Consider the following 13,086-nt stretch of genomic DNA (forward strand, 5'->3'; position numbering starts at 1 on the left):
TGTTATTTATTAGCTTATTACGTAAAATGAGTTATTTTAATTTAGTTAACTAATATGTTAGTTACTTATTAGTTATATACAAATTTATTTGTTATTTAGCTATTTGTTATTTACTAGTTATTTGTTATTCATTAGTTTTTAGTTAGTTGTTAGTTATTTGTTATTTATTAGTTATTTATTTATTTTTGTTATTATTAGCTTATTACGTAAATCTAGTTATTTTAATTTACTTAGCTAATATGTTAGTTACATATTAGTTATATACTATTTATTTTTTATTTAGTTATTTTTTATTTACTAGTTATTTGTTATTCATTAGTTTTTAGTTAGTTGTCAGTTATTTGTTATTTATTAGTTTTTTTTATTGTTTATTAGCGTATCCCAGGTAATATATAATTATATATGTATCCCAAGTAATATATAATAGATATATATATTTAATGATTATAATAATAGTAAGTTTACAGGAGAGAATATTTGGGAATTGGGAGCAAAAGACATGAAATGAAACTTAGTTTACAAGAGAGAATATTTGGAAGTAAAGAGGACGAGAGAATGAATGGCTCTAGATGAGGAATTCCAAATACCTTCCTTTACATTCAGACTCTCTTTATATAGACACATGTACAACATAGATCAATAATATGTTTTGTCTGACACTAATACAGTAAACGCTTATAATATGTGCCGTTTGACACCCTAAAGATTAAAAATATACAAAGTCTCTTATCTTATTAGGCTAGACTCTTGTTTTCCAGGTAAAGTGAAGATAGCTCAAAATGTACAAAGTCACTTGTGCTTTAGTGGACATGGACAATAATTTTGAAACACACACGTCTTTACTATTCTTGAATAGTAATTCTTATCCCCTTGAATGACTCATGTCCCCTTGAATAACTCTTGTACTAAATCTGAAAGTAATATGATAATAGACAAAGTTACTTGTCTTGTTCTTTAAAGATATAATACTTCTGACAACTAAAGAGATAATGGTTCTAACAACTTTAGCTTGTCATATTGAATAATTGAGGGAGTAATAATCTTCTAGAATCACATAATTTGAGGGTTATAATTTGAGAGTTCTAGATCAAATGGATCTTGAGAATCCATACAATGTGATTTATAATTTTAAGAATGTGAGGCCTGTTGAGAAAGAGAGGCCTGATTAATTGGTAATGATACTACTGCTAACGATGCTACTTGCTATAATGGAGATCATTTGGCTTGTTGTTGAGGATTTTCTCCATTGTCACTGTCTGAGACTTGTGACATTGCTTCAACCAATTTTTTTAAATCTTTTTTACTAATATTTGATACTAATTGAGCTTGAAATCTACTCTATTGGACTGACACCTCAAGAGCTATGGTAATTTTTGAAAAAAATTTTATAACATGATCATAATTGTATTTTTCCCTCATTTTGATAGAAACTTGGTGGGCCAAGAACATAATTTTTTTATAGAGGAATGAGGTTTAATGACATATTCTCACTTCATAATCCAATTTAATTTTGTCTTAAGGAAGAAAAGAATACGTGGTAGACAATGTGATAAAGAATGTGGATAAATCATTTTGTAATGTAAAAATCTGGAGACTTTCCTGGAAAGGAATAAAGAGAATGAGAGATTCTAATCCAAACTGATCCCACCATAGCAGGAACAAACGTGGGAGTGTCTTAATTTCTTGTAATTTATCAAAGTGAATAAACTAGGAATAGCGCAAATTCTTGTTCTATCTTCAAAATGATTTTATCCATGCATGATGATAATCATAATAATCAAAATATGGTGGATCATATGGTTGAGAAAATCTTCTTGTTAGATAGAGTATTTTTCCTTACTGTTCAAAGGCAAGGACTTGTTTAATAGTAACTTTATGAAAAGCAATAATCGAAGATGAAGGTTGAGAAGGTTGAGGTTGAAGAGAATAGGGGATTTCAAAAATAATAATAGAATCTATATCTACTAAAATAAATTCATAAAAATTATGGGTTTTCATAATATTTTGTGAAACATAATGCTAATCTGATAATAAAAAAAGCATCAAATAATTTTTTAGGATAGGAAAGGTGCTGTAATTCAAATTTAATAGGAAAGACTGGGTACCAATGAGTTTTGATGATAATATGAGTTGTAGAAGACTGAGATAATGGTGGAGGATTGATAATCGGGAAATGAGTAGAAGAAGAAGGAGAAATAGCTTTTTGAATCTGTTTTTACTCCTTCCAGTTCTCTTTCTTCTTCTACTCTTGTCCAGATTATCAATCTTCCACCATTATCTTAGCCTATTATAATTCCTATTATTCTCAAAACTCATTGATATCCAGTCTTTCCTATTGAATATGAATTACAACACATTTCCGATCCTCAAAAATTACTTATTCTTTGTTATTACCAGATTGGCATTATGTTTTACAAAAGATTACGAAAACTCAGAATTTTTATAAATTTATTTTAGTAGATACAGATTCTATTATTATTACTGAAATCTCCCGTTCTCTTCAACTTCAACCTTCTCCACATTCATCTCCAATTATTACTTTTCATAAAGTTACTATTAAACAAGTCCTTACCTTAAAACAGTGGGAAAAAAGCTTTAATCTAACAAGAATATTTTCTCAACCATATGATCTATCCTATTTTGATTATTATAAATTTATGATTATCAATAAACATGGACAAAAATGTTTTTAAGACATAACAAGAATTTGAATCATTCTTGGTTTCTTCACTTTAACAAATTAGAAGAAATTAAGACACTCTCACAATGATTCCTACTATGGTGAAATCAGTTTGGACTAGAATCTCTCATTCTCCATATTCCTCTCCAGGAAAGTCTCTAGATTTTTACATTACAAAAATGATTATCCACATTCCTTATCACACTATCCATCACTTCTTCTTTTCTTTCTTAAGACAAAATTAAATTGGACTATGAATTGAAAATATGTCATTAAACTTCATCCCTCTTTAAAAAACATTATGTTCTTGGCCTACCAAGTTTCTATCAAAAGGTAAAAAAAAAAAAAAATACAATTATGATCGTGTTGTAAAAATATTTTCAAAAATTACCAAAGCTCATGAGGTGTTAGTCCAACATAGTAGATTTCAAGCTTAATTAGTATCAATTACCAGCAAAAAAGATTTGAAAAAATTGGCTGAAGCAATGTCACAACTCTTAGACAGTGACGACGAAGAAAATCCTCAACAAGGAGGCAGATTATCTACATTATAGCAAGTAGTATCGTCAGCAGCAGCATCATCACCAATTAATCAAGTCTCTCTTTCTCAACATGCCTCACCTTCTCAAAATTATACACCACATTGAATTAATTCTCAAGATCCATTTGATCAGGAATTCTCAAATTATGACCCTCAAATTATGTGATTTTAGAAGATTATTACTCGCTCAATTATTTAATATGACAAGTTAAAGTTGTCAGAACCATTATCTCTTCAGTATTTAGAAGCATTATCTCCTTAAAAACAAGACAAGCAACTTTGTCTATTATCAGATTACTTTCAGACTCAATGCAAGAGTTATTCAATGGGACATGAGTCATTCAAGGGGATAATAATTACCATTCAAGAATAGTAAAGACGTTTGGTTCAAGATTATTGTCCATGTCCAATAAAGAATAAGTGACTTTGTACATTTTGAGCTATCTTCCCTTTACGTAGGAAAACAAGAGTCTAAACTAATAAGACAAGAGACTTTGTATATTTTTAATCTTTAGGGTGTCAGACGGCACATATTATAAGCGTTTACTGTATTAGTGTCAGATGACACATATTATTGATTTATATTGTACATGTGTCTATATAAAGAGAGTCTATACGTAAAGGAAGGTATTCAAAATTCCTCATGTGAAGCGATTCCTTCTCTTGTTCACTTTACTTCTAAATATTCTCTCCTATAATCTAAACTTCATTTCATGTCTTCTGCTCCCAATTTCTTTTTTAATTAATCTCCTTATTAGTATTATGTTATCATGTTTTCAATGAAATCAATTTTATTTTCTTCTATCTATTATTTTAATTCATGCAAAAGGTTAGTTCTACTGCCTTTTATTAATATAATAATGGCAGGTTATACCGCCTATTATTATAATAATTAAATATATATCTATTATATATTACCAGGGATACGTATATGGTATCAGAGCCATTGGCTATTATATATTAGCATTTATATTGCTATTTTATTTGTAGTTATAAATTATTTGCTATTTTATCAGAGCCATTTACTTAGTAGTTATTAAATATTTATTTGTTATTTAGTTATTAGTTATTTATTAGATTATTACCAATTCTCACCTGTTCATTGGGATATTTCCTATCATTTAATCTATATATAATAAAAAAATATACTCTTAATTTAATAATTTTTATCTCATTCCTTTTTATCACATTTCTTATTCTAATAATTATAAGTTAATAATAATCATATTCTAATTAAACTAATATGAATATATTATATATACTATTAAATATTTAATATTTATTCCCTTTTCTTTTTTTTTTTTGATAACCAGGTAATTAACATTCATTCAAATCAAACAGCAGCCTTACAAATAGAAAGTTTATCAAGCCAAATAGCTTGGCTAACAAAAGAAGGACAATAATCCCACCACATGACAATATCATCAACTACCCATGCATATCTAGCTAAATGATGAGCAGCCAAATTGCCTAACCGATTGACATGCACAACTTTCACTTCTTGAAAACCAATTATAAGTCTGCGAATGTCTTGAAGAATGAATTCAAAATCTATTAGAAACTCAGAATTGGCATGCAAAGCCTTGACCAAAATCAAACAATCAGTTTCTAACAAAACCCTTGGAACACCCCATTGAGCACATATTTGTAAGCCTCTTAATAAAACAATAGCCTCAATAAATTCAGTAGAGGAGACTTCCCTTTCAACTTTACTACAAGCTACTATAACATCACCATTATGATCCCTCAACAAACCCCTATCCCAGCCATATTATGATTAGAAAAAGTATTCCCATCAATATTCAATTTCAAATAACCCAGGGAAGGAGGGTGCCAACACACCATATTATTGATCTTCTTATTAGACACAACAAAAACCAGCACCTGTGCATATTCTTGTTGTAAAGAAATAGCATTATTTACAACCACATTAGTATGCAAAGAAACATGCTCATAAATCCATTTATTCCTTCTATGCCAAAGCCCCCAAGCAATTACTACAAACTGAGACAACAATGAATCTGAACCTCTTTCGCGAGCCAAGTTTAGCAACTCCCAAAAAGACAAATCAGAATTCATATTATCCAGTTGAGAACAATAACCCACCCATACATTCCTCTCCTCAGAACAATAATACAAAGCACGAGCAACATCTTTCGTACCATGGTTGCACAACACACAGTTTTCATCCTCCAACACATGTTTCCTCTTCAAATTCAAGAAAGTTGGAAGCTTCTCCTGACAAGCCCTCCATGCAAAAATCTTCATCTTCTTTGGGAGCTTCAGTTGCCATAAAAACTTCCAAAAAATTGCATCTGATCTTACTCTAGAAGACTATCCTATTGGTTGAAGTAGCCTCTGTTGTAGTTCTCTATAAGCACTTTTGACTGAGTAGATACCATTCTTCTCATGAACCCAAAATAATGAATCTTCAGAGCTTACTGAAACTTGCAATTTCAGAATTTGTTGTACTACATTTTGATTGAATAGAGCTCTCACCATCTGAACATTCCACCAACCTGTACTCTCATCTATCAAAGATTGGACTTTTAACTCCTCATCAATCTCAACAAGGGCTGGAAAGCCAGAAAAATCTTGGATCCATGGGTCTTTAAATACTCTAACAGATTTACCATTCCCCACATGCCACCTACATCCTTTTTTCAAACAATCAAGAGCTTCCCAAACTCCCTTCCAAACATATGATGAATTTGCACAAACTTTGGCATCAAATAAGCTTGTATTAGGGAAATACTTTGCTTTGTAAATTTTGTAAAGTAGAGAACCCTCATTTCTTAGGAGTCTCCAACTTTGCTTTGCCAAAAGAGATAAGTTAGAAAGATGGAGATCTCTAAAACCCATCCCTCCTTGAAACTTGGAAATACACAGCTTCTCCCAACTACACCAATGAATTTTATTCTCCTGAAATTGATTTCCCCACTAAAATTTAGCCATCATCATCTCTAACTCATAACACAAAGACTTTGGGAACAAAAAATAACTCATAGCATATGCTGGAATGGACATAGCTACAACCTTAATAAGAACCTCCCTACTCCCTTGTGATAACAAATTCCCTTTCCACACTTGTAATTTCTACCACACTTTCTTTTTTATTGCTGAAAAGGCTTGCTTTCTTGACCTCCCAACCATAGGTGGAAAACCCAAATACTTCTCATACTGTTGTGTATAACTACCTCCCCAAAGCTGCATAATCTCTCTTGTCAACTCATCATTCACATTTTTACTAAAGACCATGAAAGTTTTTCTTTATTAATACATTGCCCCGAAGCTCTTTCATACTTGTTCAACAAAGACTGGATCTTCTCATCGGTAAGCACATCAACTTTATAAAAAATAACACTATCATCCGCAAATAACAAGTGGTTAACTCTAGGAGCACCTCTACAAATCCTTACACCTTCCACAACTTCCCTAATAGCAATTCTTTTTAGCAAAGAAATAAGATCCTTCGTACACAAAAGAAACAAATACGATGATAAAAGATATCCTTGCCTAAGTCCTCGAGAAGGAATAATAGGGCCTTTGGGACTCCCATTAACCAATACTAAAAATGAAACTGTTCTTACACACTGCATTACCAAAGAAATCGGTTTCCTATCAAAACCAAGGGACATAAACCCCTTTCTACCGTGTCTCTTAGTGCGTAGAAAATGCAACAACTCATAGGCAATTAGTACATTATCAGAAATTTGCCTACCAAGAACAAAAGCACTCTGAGTATCTAAAATCACTTCTGGCAAGACTCTTAAGTCTATTTGCAATGACTTTTGAAAGAATCTTATAAAGTACATTACAAAGACTAGAAGGACGAAAATCTGCTACCTTCGAGGGAGATGCTTTCTTAGGAATTAAAATAATGAAAGTGTGATTTAAGTCTCTAGGAAACTCTCCAGATTTCAAAGCTAAAAGCAAAGCATCAATAATGGATTTACCTATCACATGCTAGTATTTTTTAAAGAAAAGAGGAGAAATTTCATCCAGGCTAGGGGCTTTAGAAGGATGCATCTGGTTTAGTGCTACCTCCACCTCCTCAGCTACATACAGTTTTAATAGCTCCACATTCATCGCAGTAGTTACTTTGGACTCAACACTGGATAAAACATCCTCCATCTCCACTCAATCTGCAGCTGAGAATAACTTGTGGAAATATTCAGTAATTAAACCATCCATCTGGTCCCCTCTATGCCAAAAGCCAGAATCATCTTGCAAATGTAAAATACTATTCTTCCTTCATCGAGTTGATGCCTTAGAATGGAAATACCTAGAATTACTGTCCCATTCTCTAAGCCACATCACACGAGATCTCTATTTTCACATTAACTCATCCATTTCAAGCTATTTTTGAACCTCATTACGAGCTTGATTATGTTCTTCTAGAAAATTAGAGCTTGGAGCATTCTCTTCCAAACACTGTAGTCTCAACTTAGCACTAGCTAATTCCTTCTGCACATGACCAAAGAAAACCTTATTCCATCTTCCCAAATCCACAACACAGCTAGAAATACGCCCCATAATTTGACTCAAAGAGTGAGGACCATCCCCTTACTACCAAGCCTTTTCAACAATAGAAGAGCATTCATTTTAACCCACCCACATAGCCTCAAACCTGAACAGCTTCCTATTCTTCCTCCTAATGAAAGCCCCTTCAATATCTAACCATAAAGGGATATGGTCAGAGTAAGCTGCTACCCCATGTTTAACCCAAAGATTTGGATACATATCATACCACAATGAAGTGGCAAGAAATCTATCAAATCTCTCCCTCACTAACCCTTCCTCCCCTCTTCGATTACTCCAGGTAAACGGAGCATCAACATAACCCAAGTCTCTCAACTGGCAGTCTGATAACACCTCCCTAAACTCCCTCATCTGGGCTTCATTTCTAACATTTCCACCAACCTTCTCAGAATGATCCAGAATTTCATTGAAATCCCCAAAAACTAGCTAGGGTAACTCAACCCCATGACCTAGCAACTTCAACAACCGCCACACCTCAGAACACAAACTACTATCAGGGTGACCATACACCCCTATCAATAGCCAATTACCCCCATCATAGTTAGTAACCGTTGCATGAATATGATTTCTAGAAAAAATAACAACTAACAATTGAATATCATCTTTCCATAAAAGAGCAAGACCACCACCTCGACCCACACAGTCAACACCAAAACAATTGCGAAAACCCAATTTAACCTTACAAAACTCCAAATGGCAAGAATGTAATTTTGTTTATTGAAAAAAACACAATTTCGGGAGCTTCTTTAGTGATCAAGTCACGAAGTGTACGAATACTCCGTGGGTTCCCAAGCCCATAGAGATTCTTGCTTAATAATTTCATTGTGATCAGCGGGGCTGCTCAACAGCCACCACCGACATCTCTAAAGATTCTTCCACCAAAACAGAACTAGAAGAAGACTTACCCCTCTTTGCATCATCTTCAAAAAACGTGCTCCCCTTCCTTTTCTTGCCAAATTGCAAAGGAATTTCCCCTTTCGTCGAGCGAACCAAGTTGCCATCAACACTCTCATCAGATACATGGTGTATCTTCACTGCCCTAAGCCCCCAGTGTTTGCCCCTCTGTTTGGAAGGCTATTGAAAGAAACTGGATTTGTAAAAGGCTTACCACTAGCTGACTTACTACCAGATGGGCCAAAGTCCAAGCCCAAACCCAGCTGAGAGTCCTCCAACATAGGAACTTCCTTAAGCCCATCCTCCACATCCTTCGGCTCAATTAATTTAGTTACATCCGTTTCAATCAGCCCATCAGATTCCACAGTTGGCAGTCCTACAACCACGAGAGATTCAAATGCAGTGATTCCCACACTCACCACAATTGGCGTGATGCTCAGACCAGTTGAAGATTCAAATTCAACCAAAGGATTACCTCTTGCAGTTAATTCACTCCCTTCAGCTTCCTGAATTTTCTCCCCCACGTACCCGCTGTGCATAACTGGACTCATTACAGTCGGAACATCATACCCATTTACGTTACCTCCCATCGATGGTTTAGGCTCAGCCGCTACAACCGTCAGCCATGGTTCTGCAGTCTTTGACAGACCCGAAGTAGGAGGATCTCGTCTCCCTTCCCTGCGAGTAGTTGTGAAACCCGCTCATAACCATTGATCATAAGGGAATTTAGTAGGATCAACTTTGGTTGCATCAGTAACCTCACAATCCTTTAACGTATGACCTAGAAGTCCACAATAAAAACATAAATCTGGTAGCCTCTTATGGGAGAATCGAACCCAACAAGACACCCATTTCCTCCACAATCATACGCTTCCGTCGTAAAAAGGGCTTTGAAATATCAATAATCACACAAACTCTCATATATTCCCCCCACTCCATCTCTTCCTTGTCTAAATCAACCTCCAAAACCTCCCCCAAAGCACCCCCGACCAATTTACCTATGTACTCATTACAAGCCATCAATGGTAAATCGTGTATCGAACCCAAAATGGAGCCTGCACTAGTTCAAGCCTACCAATCTGCAACCTACCATCAAACTCCTTTAAAAGCACCAAATGCTTATCAAATGTCCATGGACCCTCACTCAACACCTAGACTTTATCTCGCGCATCCTCGAACTCAACCAACGTAAACTCAGCATTGAGATCACGAAACTTCACACTCTTAACAAGATGCCAAACTTTCCTCATCATCTGTTTAAACGCCTCATGATTATAATGCTTCTTGATCAAAAGCTTCATAATCAAACAGTTCGCCCCATTTTCCAGAACATCATCCAGCCGGCTAGTCTCCACCGAAACAGCTTCATTCTCCTTCTCAGTTAAAGACAAACTCGCATAGAGTTCATCCAACTCATCTGCCATCTCGAGGACCTTATACAAAAGACGAGAGAAGAAAACCTCTACTCTGTGCAGAGAGAGGAGAGCGCAACATATTTATTCCCTTATTAAATGTATATTAAATGTTAATATTTTAACCTCAGTGAAGAATAAGTTTATCTTTACTCTTAACTTAAGTTCCTAAACTTATAATATTCCTAAGAAAGAACAAATTACAACAAATTCAAAAAACATAAAAAAATATTCATAAAAAAATTCACATAAACCCACAAACAAAACACAATATATTTCTAACCATATAAACATATTCAATAAATATTCACAAACAATAATCACAATATATAAATATATTCCCACATATTCAATAAAAATTCACAAACAATAATCACAATATATAAACATATTCCCAACATATTCAATAAAAGTTCACATTTTTATTCACAATGATATCACATATTTCCACAATAAAATTTACAATAATTTCACAACAAAGTTTAGAAATATACCTAACCCAACAAATAAGTAAAAAAATCAAATGCTTCAACAAGTTCCAACAAATAATCCTTCAAAAGAAATACAAGGAAAAATAATTCAAACCTCACAACACATCCTTTCAATAAAATAATTAACAAACAACACAAAAAAAAAGCACACACACACACACACACAAAGTAAAATTAATCTCACCTTACCCCTCTTGAAGAATAAAACAAATGCCACAAAAACCACTCCTCTAACTCTCTCTTTCTCAAGCTCTCTCACTCTAACTCTCTCTTACCCTAGCTCTCTCTCTCTCTCTCTCTAAATGTTTAAGCATGGGTTGAAGGCAAATGGGATGAAATGCCTTCAACCCATGTGAATTAAAACACCCCAGACTTCTAGGGTGTTTTCAATTCTTTTCTGGTTTTTTGACCTATTGCTGCAAATAGGTCCAATTAAAGCCAACGACATCATTCTGAATGTCCTTCAGCATATTACAGTGACATTTTAAATGTGAATTAACTTCAAAAAATCTAGAAACATTTGAACGTATATAAATTATACGTTCAAACGTATAAAAAAAATTGAGACTCCGCATTTTGTCCTGCCTATTTAACTAACTACAATATGTTCAAACGTTTATGCTAAACAATGCCATTTTAGTCGTGCAGGAAAAATTCCACCAAATATTCACACACATTTGAACATTAACAAGAAGTGGTCGAATGTAAATGTTAAACGTTCCAACGAACGTCTTCCTCTGTTCGAACTCAAGGTGTATTATATATATTATACTGTAGTATATAATATAGTATAATATATAATGCAGAATCAAGTAAAGATTGGAAGAAAATGAAGATAATGAGTACAAAGATTAATGGCAAGAATTAAACATGAGCAGAGTATGTGGAGTCTCAGACTTTCAACGCATGCTATGCTTAAATATGGAAAATTGATAATGAAAATAAACTTTCAAATATTATCAATTGAAAGTAAACAAACTTAAAACTAACAAGTTAGTGAAGTATTAATATTATATAGTATACCATATAAGTATAATATAACTTATACCATATATAAGATATAACTTATACATTATTTAGAGTATATATACTATATACAACATATACTATATTTACAACTTATACTATATATAACTTACATATTATATACTTTATATAACTTATACTATATATATATAACTTACTTAGTTTTTTAGAATAACTTATATATACTTTAGAATATATATATATATATATATATAACTGATATAATCACTACATTGGATAATATAGTACATAGTGATTTGATATATTATACTATAATTGACATATTATAATATATTATATATAAATTATACTACATACTATATAACAAATACTAATATAAATACTAGTATATATAAAAAATACAAAAATACTTCTAATCATACTAATATAAATATTAGTATATATTATATAACTTATTGAAATACATATTATATCAAAAATCTACATTCGACCTTGAGTCAAAAACGTTCAAACGTTAACATTAAAGTTTGGATCATGTACGAATGTTAATGCAAACGTTCAAACATTTTCACTAAAACGTTTGAACGTTTCAAGTATATAAGCTCAACCCGAGACCATTTCCAGTCATTTTCACACTACCACCGTCGTTCTACGCCACCACAACCATAGTTCTCCACCACAACCGTCATGAAGGAGGTACGTGCATACTACATTACTTAGCATTTATTTTTTAATTGAATTTAATGAAATTCAGTGCTAAAAATCAAATTGGTGGCTAGGATTTTAACTTCATGTTCCGGCCACCACGAGTTGCCATTGGCCCCAAATGGTCACCACAGAACTTGTTATTGAAGTGTACACTTCATTTCTATGGTGGAATTTGGCTATTAGCATGTGTTTTAGAAGCTTGAGGAACGGCTGAGTCGACTTAACCATTTCTATCTCATAATGTTTGAACGTTACGAATGTAACGATTAAGTTTCCTTAACCGTTACGTATTCACATTCAAACAATACCACTATACGTTTGAACTTTAAAACTTTATGTTCGAATGTAAATCCGGTGTGTTCCAATGCATCACGTAATGTTCAAATGCATATATGTACATTCGAACGTCAAGTTATCATTCGAATGTACCCATTAATGTTCGAATGTTAATGTTTTAGTTTTCAATATTTAACAATACGTTCGAATGTTATCCATGTTTACGTTCGAACGTATATGTACATAATTTTAATATACAGTCACATTCGAACGTACCTTCTTTGTACGTCGAATGTAACTATTGACTAGTTAATTTTATTCTCTAACGTTCGAACATTTCATTTGTATGTTCAAACATTGGTGTCTTATTATAATCTGTGAACGTAACTCAATTTACGTCCACATGTGAAACATACGTTCAAACGTATTGTCACAATGTTCGAACGTGTTATTTGCAAATGTTTGAATGTTACTACAATACAATTTTATTTTTATTTTTATTATTATTTTTTCTTTAGGGCACTAATGTAATTATTATTTTTATTTCTTTCCAGG

This window comes from Carya illinoinensis, chromosome 3 (genome assembly GCF_018687715.1).
Source record: "Carya illinoinensis cultivar Pawnee chromosome 3, C.illinoinensisPawnee_v1, whole genome shotgun sequence".
NCBI lineage: Eukaryota > Viridiplantae > Streptophyta > Magnoliopsida > Fagales > Juglandaceae > Carya > Carya illinoinensis.